The sequence below is a fragment of the Apodemus sylvaticus genome, chromosome 5, assembly GCF_947179515.1.
Source record: "Apodemus sylvaticus chromosome 5, mApoSyl1.1, whole genome shotgun sequence".
NCBI lineage: Eukaryota > Metazoa > Chordata > Mammalia > Rodentia > Muridae > Apodemus > Apodemus sylvaticus.
The window spans coordinates 79,516,105-79,528,149 of record NC_067476.1 but is presented as its reverse complement, the minus strand read 5'-3'; positions in this window follow the sequence as shown (position 1 = coordinate 79,528,149).

Genomic DNA, 12,045 nt, shown 5'->3' with positions numbered 1-12,045 from the left:
TAAATCCACTACTAAGAAGGCTTTTCAGAAGGAGCTATATGGCTAAGTGTTTGATAGAGCACATCGATATCAGAGAAAAAGACCTTGATTGATCTACAAAACAACAAACATGATAAACTTTACTCTCTGTCCCACAAAAGCTACATGTGAACTTAGAACACGTTGATTATCCTAAAGGAAAGAGCCTTTAAGGAAAGATTCAGGTCAAGACTTCCAGATCTAGTGTCCTAAGTGTGTTGTGGCTTTAGCAATATGGCCTTATCTTCAATCCCTGAGATGTAGAACAAAGCTTTCCTATAGGACTGTATGTTAGGAATAGCCATATGAAAGTATCATAGTCCTGAGAGCTGAAAAGCTCTCCTATTATCCTAGTTGTATTTATGTTCCCTGTAAGATGAGTATTGTTCTATACTCATCTGAACACAGTAATTGTTCAACAAATTTTGGTGAGCAAATAAATAAACACTGTAGGGAAAAGAGAAAAAGTGAGCATGACCATTCCAGATTTTATGGTATGAGTCAAGGGAATTGTTTTTCTACACTAAAACTTTGAAAGAGTCATAAATTAACAGATCGACATAGAATGGAACTACATAGAAATGAATGAGTTTAAACACTGTAAAAAAGCAGCAATCCAGGTCTACTGATAAGGGCCTGTCATTGCTACTCATGAGAATGAAATATGAGGATCACAAATTCAAGGATGCCCTGATCTACAGAACACATTTAAGTTCAGTTTGAGCATTTTAATATGACTCATGGTCAACATAAATATGACCATAATATAATTTATGATTTAGAACTATGCTAGTCTAACAGAGTGGCAGTATTGGAATTGTTTTCTCTTCTATGAACCAGAAATTCACTATGGTCCAGAAACTGACTAATTTTTGAGCATCAAGCATTCCTATATTTGTGGTGGTTCATAAGTGTTTCAGTTAAGTTAGGACTTTATAATTGCTTCACTCCCTTGGATCTTGTGTAATTTTTTATGGGCCCCTGGAAAATAGACTTCAGGAAAAAGCCTTTAAAGAAAGATTCAGGTCAAGTCTTCCAGGTCTAGTGTCCTAAGTGTGTTGTGGCTTTATGTGGACTACTTTTATAGAAAATAAATGAAAGAATAAAAACCACAACAATGAGATATGCATGTTGCTGAGTACTAGAGTCCTGCCTTATCTCATCATACTCCAAGTTCAATGACCAAAATGACAAAAAAATTTAAAAGCATAAATCAAATTTTCTATTCAAATGAAAATATTGCATCAACACATAGTTTTTTATATTTTGTAAAACTTTACACTTTACCTTTGGACAGAGGAATAAAACAAAACCACAAATTTGAAATTTGCAATCTCTATGTGCTTTTTGAATATTAAACTTGATTTGAACTGGCAGGCTAGGTTTAAAAAAGAATTCAACACTAGGTGGAGAGAAATGTGGGAGGTGGAGCAAGAGCTCTGAGAAACGATGTGATAATGTAAAATTAATCATAGCTGAAACAGACCGCAGAAAGACCATTTAGAAGGCAGCTTCATCTTGACACTGGTCCTTTATCTCCATGAAGAGTGGCCTTTAGAAATGCACTGAAGTTTAAGATATCATCTGAAGATGAGAAATCTTTTTCTTATTACTTACTTTACTGTCACTCTTCACCACCTCCATATGTATATTAGCCAGAGCTGGAAGATAGTTAGAGATAGTTAGAAAGGTTTCAATACCCATGGATTCTCTTTAAGTAGGTAAGGAAGGATCATTGATTAGTACTCACTACATTTATGTGTATTTTGCATATTACAAAAGCCAAAATAAAATATATTTTTTAACATTGTTAAAGTGTTCCTCCTTCTTCTTCTCTCTTACACTCTCTCTCTCTCTCTCTCTCTCTCTCTCTCTCTCTCTCTCTCTCTCTCTCTCTCTCTCTCTCTCTCTGTGTGTGTGTGTGTGTGTGTGTGTGTGTATCTGTGTCTGTGTCTGTGTCTGTGTCTGTGTATATGTGTCTCTGTGTGGGTATGTATATGTGTGTGTGGTGTATGTGTATGTAAGTGGAAAATCTTTAAAACAAAACCAGGTTAAAAGATATGGTGTAGGAGAGAAAAGCACAGATTGTTTAAACTGAAATTTGTCACATTTAGTTTACATTTACCATCTGCTTTCAATTGTTTTGAAAACCCTAAAATTCACATGCTTGAATTTAGACAAAAGACCTGTTAATATTTGAATGTGAAAAAATGTCCTACACACACACACACACTCACACACACACACACACTCCACATGTGTTGGAATGCTTGATCACCTTCTGTGGGCAATATTTGAGAGGTCATAGTACTGTCAGCATGTGGGTTTGGGTGCCAGAAGGTTAGAGCTCTGGCCACCATGTGCTTCCTTGTCTGCTACAGTAGGAACATTCTCTGACCCAAGCTTTTGCTGCCAGGCAGAGAATCCTCTGCCTTGAAAGATTTAAATCCCCTAGAACCACAAAATCCAGAGAGTAGAATATACCTGTACAGAGACTGTGAAAAAGTAGGCATGTCATGAGGGTCATCCTTACAAATGAGATTTGTACAATTTTAAGATAAAACACTAAATCTAAGGGGGTGCTGGAGGTCTTTCTTAGCTTGTCTGAGGTTATAAATTTAATCAAAAGCACTTCACAGAAAAAAATAAACAGAAATATTCTAAGAGATACAAGATAGGTAGACTGCTTCTCTTAATAAAGCAAGGAGGAATGATAGCACTATAACACCAGAAACAGGAACTTCTGCACAAATTACCAGCTCCTAAAAAAATTACCAGCTCCTTGCCCTTAAAGTCTACTTCCAGAATGGTGAAACCTACACTTCTTTCTGTTTTATTTTCAGCACTCAGATTTTGGTTATATTCTTGTAAGAGCACCCCAGGGTGACAAGAAAATATCTAAGATTATTCCACAAGAATTAAGAGCACAGATGCAAGTTGTCATTGGCATGGATGATTAACTGTGGATAAATTAGGATGTGCAATATAGAGATGCATTTCCTAACTTAAAAAAAGCTATGCTGGAAGATCAGAATATATTAATTAAGCTTCTACATAATTAAGAAAAATTACAGTCTTTTACCATAAGGGCTATTTTTTAGTGTTCTAAACATGACATCAAGCACTAAGGAAAAAAAAGAATGACATATAACTCAATAATTAATAGTTTACTCATTTAATAAATGATATTTTTTGATTATAGTAGATCTTACAAATGCAACAGGGAGGAGCAGTTACAAAGATAAAGAGGGTATCTACAGAAAACAATACGTTTTTTTTTGTTTAAAATTTTTTTATTCGATATATTTTTTATTTACATTTCAAATGATTTCCCTTTTTCTAGCCCCCCCCCACTCCCTGAAAGTCCCGTAAGCTCCCTTCTTTCCCCCTGTCCTCCCATCCACCCCTTCCCACTTGACCCGTTCTGGTTTTGCTGAATACTGCTTCACTGAGTCTTTCTAGAACAAGGGGCCACTCTTCCTTTCTTCTTGTACCTCATTTGATGTGTAGATTATGTTTTGGGATTATGTTATGTGTAGATTATGACTGAGTAAAAATTGTTGATGAGTAGATGAACATTCTGAGAATTTAAAGTAGAAATGATTGGTTTATTTTATATAAAGTTTAGATATGTGATTTTTTTTAAAAAAATATGATTACTTTTAAACACCAATAGCTTTTGCTCTAAGATCAATAATTGACAAATAGGACCTCATAAAATTACGAAGTTTCTGTAAGGCAAAGGACACCGTCAAAAGGAAAAATCAGCAGCCAGCAAATTGGGAAAAGATATTCACCAACCCTACATCTGACAGAGGGCTAATATCCAATATATACAAAGAACTCAAGAAGTTAGACCCCAGAAAAACAAATAACCCTATTGAAAATGGAGTACAAAGCTAAACAAAGAATTTTCACATGAAGAACTTCAGATGGCTGAGAAGCACCTTAAGAAATGTTCAACATCATTAGTCATTAGGGAAATGCAAATCAAAACAACCTTGAGATTTCACCTCATACCAGTCAGAATGGCTAAGATTAAAAACTGTAGAGACAGCAGGTGTTGGCGAGGATGTGGAGAAAGAGGAACATTCCTCCACTGCTGGTGGGATTGCAAGAGGGTACAACCACTCTGGAAATCAGTCTGGCGGTTCCTCAGAAAACTGGACATGACACTTCTGGAGGACCCTGCTATACCACTCCTGGGCATATACCCAGAGGATTCCCTGGCATGCAATAAGAACACATACTCCACTATGCTATGTTCATTGCAGCCTTATTTATTATAGCCAGAAGCCGGAAAGGACCAAGATGTCCCTCATCGGAGGAATGGATACAAAAAAATGTGGTATATACACACATTGGAGTACTATTCAGCCATTAGAAACAATGAATTCATGAAATTTTTAGACAAATGGATGGAACTGGAGAACATCATCCTAAGTATGGTAACCCAGTCTCAAAGAACAATCGTGGTACGGACTCACTGACAAGTGGATATTAGCCTAGAAGCATGGAATACCCAAGACATTATCTTCATATCAAATGATGTCCAAGAAGAAGGAAGGAGTGGCCCCTGGTTCTAAAAGGTCTCAGTGCAGCGGTGTAGGGCAATACCAGAACAGGGAAGTGGGAAGGGGTGGATGGAGGAACAGGGGGAGGGAAGAGGGCTTATGGGACTTTCAGTGAGGGGGATCTAGGAAAGAAGAAATTATTTGAAATTTAATGAAGAATATTTCAAATAAAAAAAGAAAAAAATTAGAAAGAAAATAATTGATCCTTTCTTTGTAACCACAAACTGCTGCTTGCCAGTAAGAAAAGCTAGCTGAAAAAGAACTGCTCTTTCACTCTGTCAATCTATAATAAGTTGCTTAGTTATGAATGTATGGTGGTTCTTGGGAATTTTTTATTATTTTATTCATTATATTATTTATTTTCATTTCAAATAATATACTCCTTGCCAGTTTTCCTCTCATAAACCCTCTATCCCCTACTCCCTTCCCCCTCCCCCTGCCTCTATGAGGATTCTCACCCACCTTCCCACCCACTCCTGTCTGAGCACCCTAGCATTTCCCTATCCTGAGTCATCTAGTCTCCAGAGGACCAAGGGCTCTCCTCACAGTGATGAGGTCATCCTCTGCTACATATGAAGATGGATCCCCCCATGTGTATTTTTTGGTTGGTGGTTTAGTCTTGGGGAGCTCTGGGAGGTCTAGCTAGTTGATATTGTTGTTCTTCCTATGGAGTTGCAAACCCATTTAGCTCCTCCACTCTTTGTTCTAACTCCTCCATTGGCATTCCTGCATTCAGTCTGATGTTTGGCCATGAGAATCTTCATCTGTATTGGCCAGTCTCTGGCAAAGCCTCTCAGGAGACAGCTATACCAAGTTCCTGTCAGCAAGCACTAATATTTCCTTTTCTATTATTGGATATTTTAATTATTTATATTTCAAATGTTATCATCTTTCCTGGTTTCCCCTCCAGAAACTCCATATCCCATACCTCCTTCCTGTGCTTCTATGAGGGTACTCCCCTAGCTAACCACTTCTCCTCTCTGTCCTGGCATTTCTCCTACACTGGGACATAGCACAGGACCAAGGGCCCCTCTTCCAGTTGATGCCCAGCTGTCCTTCAACAGAGGAATAGATACAGAACATGTGGTACATTTACACAACAGAGTACTACTCCACTGTTAAAGACAAGGATTTCATGAAATCTTAGGCAAATGGGTGGAACTTGAGAACACCATCCTGAGAGAAGTAACTCAACAACAAAAGCAAACACATGGCACCCCATTTTTAATAGTGTTAATAGGTTCTCTGGACTCTAACTTCTTGAGTTCTTCATATATATTGGAAATTATCCCTTTATCAGATGGAGGATTGGTAAAGATCTTTTCCTAATCTGTTGATTGCTATTTTGTCTTATGATGGTGTACTTTGCCTTACAGAAACTTTGCAATTTTATGAGGTCTCATTTTTCAATTCTTGATCTTACAGCATAAGCTATTGGTGTTCAATTCAGGAAAATTTCCCCTGTGCACATATGCTACAGGTTCTTCTCCACTTTCTCTTTTATTGGATTCAATATATCTGATTTTATGTGGAGGTCCTTGATCCACTTGGACTTGGGCTTTGTACATGGAGATAAGAATGGATCAATTTGCATCCTACATGTTGACTGCCAGTTGCCACAGCCATATTTGTTGAAAATGCTGTCTTTTTTACACTGGATGGTTTTAGTAGCTTTGCCAAAGATCAAGTGACCATAGATGTGTGATTACATTTCTGGATCTCCAATTCTATTCCACTTATTTAAGTCTGTCACTGTCAGTGTCCAATACCATGCAGTTTTTTTTTTTTTTATCACTATTGCTCTGTAGTATAGCTTGAGGTCAGGGATGGCAGTCCTCCAGAAGTTCTTTTATTGTTGACAATACTTTTCGCTATCCTGGGTTTTTGTTATTCCAGATACAAAATTGCTCTAAGTCTATGGAGAACTGAGTTGGAATTTTGATGGGGATTGCATTGAATCTGTAGATTGCTTTAGGCAAGATGGCCCTTTTTACTATATTTAACCATGCTGATCCATGAGCATGGGAGATGCTTCCATCTTCTGAGATCTTCTTTAATTTCTTTCTTCAGAGACTTGAAGTTCTTTTCATACCCTTGCCTAGTTAGAGTCACATCAAGTTATTTTATATTATTTGTGACTATTGTGAAGTGTATCATTTCCCTAATTTCTTTCTCAGCCTCTTTATTCTTTGAGTATTGGAAGGTTACTGATTTGTTTGAGTTAATCTTATATCCAGCCACTTTGCCAAGGTTGTTCATCAGGTTTAAGAGTTCTCTGTTGGAATTTTTGGGGTCACTTAAGTATACTATTATATCTTCTGGAAATAGTGATACTCTGACTGTTTCCTTTCGAATTTGAATCCTTTTGACCTCCATTTGTTGTCTAATTGTTCTAGCTAGCATTTCAAGTACTATATTGCACAGGTAAGTAGATAGTGGACAACCTTGTCTAGTCCCTGATTTCAGTAAGAATTCCCAACTGAGGAACAACGGATGGTTGAGAAACACCTAAAGAAATGTTCAACCGCCTTAATCATCAGGGAAATTCAAATCAAAACAACCCTGAGATTCTACCTCATATCAGTCAAAATAACCAAGATCAAAAACTCAGGGGACAGCAAATTCTGGAGAGGATGTGGAGAAAGAGGAACACTTCTCCATTGCTGGTGGGATTGCAAACTGGTAAAAACCACTCTGTAAATCAATTTGGCTGTTCCTCAGAAAATTGGACATAGCACCACCCAAGGACCCAGATATACCACTCCTGGGCATATGCCCAGAAGATGCTCCAAAATGTATTAAGCACACATGCTCCACTATGTTCATTGTCACCTTATTTATTATAGCCAGAAGCTGAAAAGAACACAGATATCCATCAACAGAGGAATTGATACAGAAAATGTACCATTGTGTAAATAGTACATTTACACAATGGAATAAATTAAAACAATTAATTCAGCTATTAAAAACAATTATTCATGAAATTCTTAGGCAAATGAATTGAGCTAGAAAATATCATCCTGACTGAGGTAACCCAATCACAAAAGAACACATGATATGCACTCACTGAGAAGTGGATGTTAGTCCAAACTCTCAGAATACCAAAGATACAACTCACAGACCACATGAAGCTTAAGAAGAAGAAAGACCAAAGTGTGGATACCTTGATCTTTATTGGAAAGTAGATCAAAATACCAATGAATCACAGCCAACAAGTATAATGAGCATAGGGTCCCCAATAGAGCAGCTAGAGAAAGGACCCAAGGAGTTAAAGAGGTTTTTAGCCCTGCAGTAGGAACACTAATATGTATCAACCAGTACTCCTAGAGCTCCCAGGGACTAAACCACCAACCAAAGAGTATACATGGAGGGACTCATGGCTCCAGTTACATATTTAGCAGAAGAAGATTATTTCAGATATCAATGAAAGGAGAGACAGTTCTGAATAGCATTCTCCCCAGAATAGGAGAATGCTACTTAGGAAATTGGGGAGGGGGCATAGAAGAGGGAGAGAGGATAAGAGGTTTTCAGAGGGGTACCTTGGAAAGGGAATACTATTTGAAATGTAAATAAAGCAAATATCTAAAAATAAAATCCACATTGTATGTACTCACTGGCAAGTGGATATTAGTCCAAAATTTGGAATGCCCAAGATACAATTCACAGATCATATGGATCTCAAAAAGGAGGAAGAACAAAGTGTGAATGCTTCAGTACACCTTAGAAGGGGGAACAAAAGACTCATAGGAGGAAATGTGGAGACAAAGTGTGGAACAGAGACTGAAAGAAATGCCATCTAGAGACTGCCCCATCTGGGAATCCATCCCATATACAGTCACCAAACGTGGACACTAGTGTGGATGCTGGGAAGGGCTTGTTGACAGGAGCCTGATAATAGGTACCTCCTGAGAGGCTCTGCCAGATCCTGACAAATACAGAGGTGGATGCTTGTAGGTAACCATTAGACTGAGAACTGGGTGCCCAGTGGAGGACTTACAGAAAGGACTGAGGAGCTGAGGGGTTTGCAACTCCATAGGAAGAACAACAATTATCAACCAACCAGAACTCACAGGGACTAAACTACTGACCAAAGAGTACACATGGAGGAACCCATGGCTCCAGCTGTGTATGTAGCACAGCGAGTGTTTCTTAGCATCAGCAATAGTGACTGGGTTTGGTGGAAGAATATGAGATGGATCTTTTACAACGTAGAATGTTATTTTCTTTCTTTTTCTTTGTCTTTTTTTTTGTGTGTGTGTGTTTTGTTTTGTTTTGTTTTGTTTTGTTTTCGAGAGAGGGTTTCTTTGTGTAGTCCTGGCTGTCCTGGAACTCACTCTGTAGACCAGGCTGGCCTCAAACTTAGAAATCTGCCTGCCTCTGCCTCCCAAGTGCTGGGATTAAAGGAATGCTATTTTCATAGAAAGGAATAGGAATTGGGGAAACATAAAGTGTACACCTTAGAAGGGGGAACAAAAGACTCACAGGAGGAAATGTGGAGACAAAGATATATATATATATATATATATAATATATATATATATATATTTAAAGATTTATTTATTATATGTAAGCACACTGTAGCTGTCTTCAGACATGCCAGAAGAGGGCATCAGATCTCTTTATGCATGGTTGTGAGCCACCATGTGGGTGCTGGGATTTGAACTCATGACCTTTGGAAGAACAGTCGGTGCTCTTACCCACTGAGCCATCGGGGAAGTGGGAAGGGGTGGGTGGGAGGACAGGGGAAGAGAAGGGGACTTACGGGACTTTTGGGGAGTTGGGGGCTAGAAAAGGGGAAATCATTTGAAATGTAAATAAATTATATCGAATAAAAAAAAAAGAAGAGTTGGAAGGTAGAGATCAGTAGAAGTGATGCTAATAAAATACTCATACATGGAATTATCTTATCTTAAATTAATATTAAAAATAAAGAACATTTTATGTTAAAATTGAAAAAAAAAGGTGGATGTTTTTCAGTTCTGTGGTACATTATGGGGTTCCATGTATGATAGCCAAGCATTCTACCACAGAACCACAAAAAAAAAGATATATATATATATATGGACATATATATATATATATATATATATATATATATATATATATATATATATATGCCCTTACTAAAAGAAAAATGGATGTAGTCTCATATTTTCTATGTTGTTTTAATGATTTTGTTGGGATATATAAGATTTGGAAGAAAAATAAAGTTGATGGATCTTGCATTTTGTAACTTTCTCAGTGGAGCTTGTTGAAGTTTGCTTCATGCATCCATTGGTGTGTGTGTGTGTGTGTGTGTGTGTGTGTGTATGTGTGTTTGTGTGTGTGTGTATGTATTTCTTTGTTTGTGTATCTTTATGTGTTTCTGTGTTTGTGATTCTTTCCCCATCTGTTTCTTCTTTCTTTGTTTCTTTCTTTGTTTCTTTCTTTGTTTCTGTCTTTGTTTCTTTGTTTCTTCGTTTCTTTCTTTTTCTTTCTTCCTTTCTTCCTTTCTTCCTTTGTTTCTTTGTCTTTCTTTCTTTCTTTCTTTCTTTCTTTCTTTCTTTCTTTCTTTCTTTCTTTCTTTCTTTCTTTCTTTCTTTCTTTCTTTCTTTCTTTCTTTCTTTCTTTCTATCAGTCTTTGGTACCCCAAGGATTTTGTCAAAGGCCTCTTGTGGCCTCTAAAGGCCACATCATCAGGGTCCTGCTGGCTCCAGGAATTGTCCCTATGCCAGGCCCTCCCTCAGTTTAACCTGATGTCAAAGTTGTTCTTTAAACAAAACAAAACAAAACAAAACAAAAATTTAGGCTGGGTGGTGGTGGCTCAGCCTGTAATCCCAGCACTCTGGGAGGAAGAGGCAGGCAGATTTCTGAGTTTGAGGCCAGCCTGGTCTACAGAGTGAGTTCCAGGAGAGCCAGGGCTATATAGAGAAACCCTCTCTCAAAACAAAACAAAACAAAACAAAACAAAACAAAACAAAACAAAACAAAACAAAACAAAGTTGTTCTTTGACTGAGTAGTTCGGTACAGCGTAGTAGGAAAAAAACATAAAGATGTGTGCTACATAGCTGTTTTCCTAGAAGTATTTGTAGGAGAGGAAACAAATGAAACTATTTAAATTGCTCTGAGAAAGTGTCATTTAATACTAATTCTCTTCATTCAGAAATCTCATTTACAAATTTGACCTACACTCTCCTCTCCTACTAACCCCTCTTAAAAATTATTACCTCAAGTCAAATTCCTATCACTCCTTTCTCTGAATCACTGTATTTCATATGATATTAATCAAGTCTGGCTTTGTCAGGAGAGTGTCAGAGACTAATTAACTTTCTACTCTTGAGAGAAGAACATTTGTATATTTAAATTGTAAAATATATAGAATGTTGTCATTATAACTTATTTAGATAATAACAAATAATATAAGGAGAATCTGAATTTAGTAATGGCAGGTTCCATAAATACTAGAACTTACCGCCAAAGATGATGCCATTCACAATCCTGTAGACACACCATCCTTAGCAACTAATATATCCTGGAATTTATTTTCTAGTTAATATTAGTGTTCATTGGGTCAATTTCACATCTTTCTTATATTCTTGCTTTTCTTTTTAGATATACATAACCATTATTCTCTGAATCTTATTTCTGCAGCACCTCAAGCCCTCTCCATGTTCTCCATGTTGGCATTGTAGTTACAGGTTGACATATTTTCAGATACTCCTAAGAATTCTTATCTCTGTTTCTCAAGAAACCCATTCTCTGAAACTCTCATTACTAGCAGTTGTTAAAGTGCTCATTTGTAATACAATCTACCTATGATGCATTTCAGGGCATGTGCACCCTGCAGAAAGAATTTGTAATTAGGCTGATCTCTACCCAGATCTCCATTTGAAATTTTTGTTATGGAATACCAAATGTCTTGTTTTTCACCCATAGGATTTCTTGTTCATCCTAACTTTGTGTTCGAATTTCCAAAGTATATCCAATACCCTCCTAATTTAGTTTGGATCTTTTTGTTTGCTACCATTTCAACTTCTCCTGTAGTTCAATGGTGAGCACTGGGCCATAGAAACTTTCCTTTGCACTTCAGTGTCCATCAGAGACAACTTCTTCCCTGCATCTTGCTCTAAAGGATATCTTTCAAAATAATTTCCTATTGCTAGAACACGACTATTTTATATGCTGGTTCATCTTGTCTGATCTTCATAACTTCATTGCTGTGACTCCTACTAGAACTGAAGTAGTGAGTGATTGTTCTTTTTTTAAGCTAGTAAACACTGTACACCTCTCTTTATTCTACCTTTAAAGTCTTTTAACTTACCAAAATTTACTTCCCAGACCCTAGTCAAGTTGAAATTTTCAGAAAATTCTTGAAGAATAAAAGATTATTTAAAGTAACTTTTTCTAGTTTGGTAGAAATAAAAGTTAAAGATTTCATTCTGTGATTTAAGCATTTGATGACTTAATAAAAGG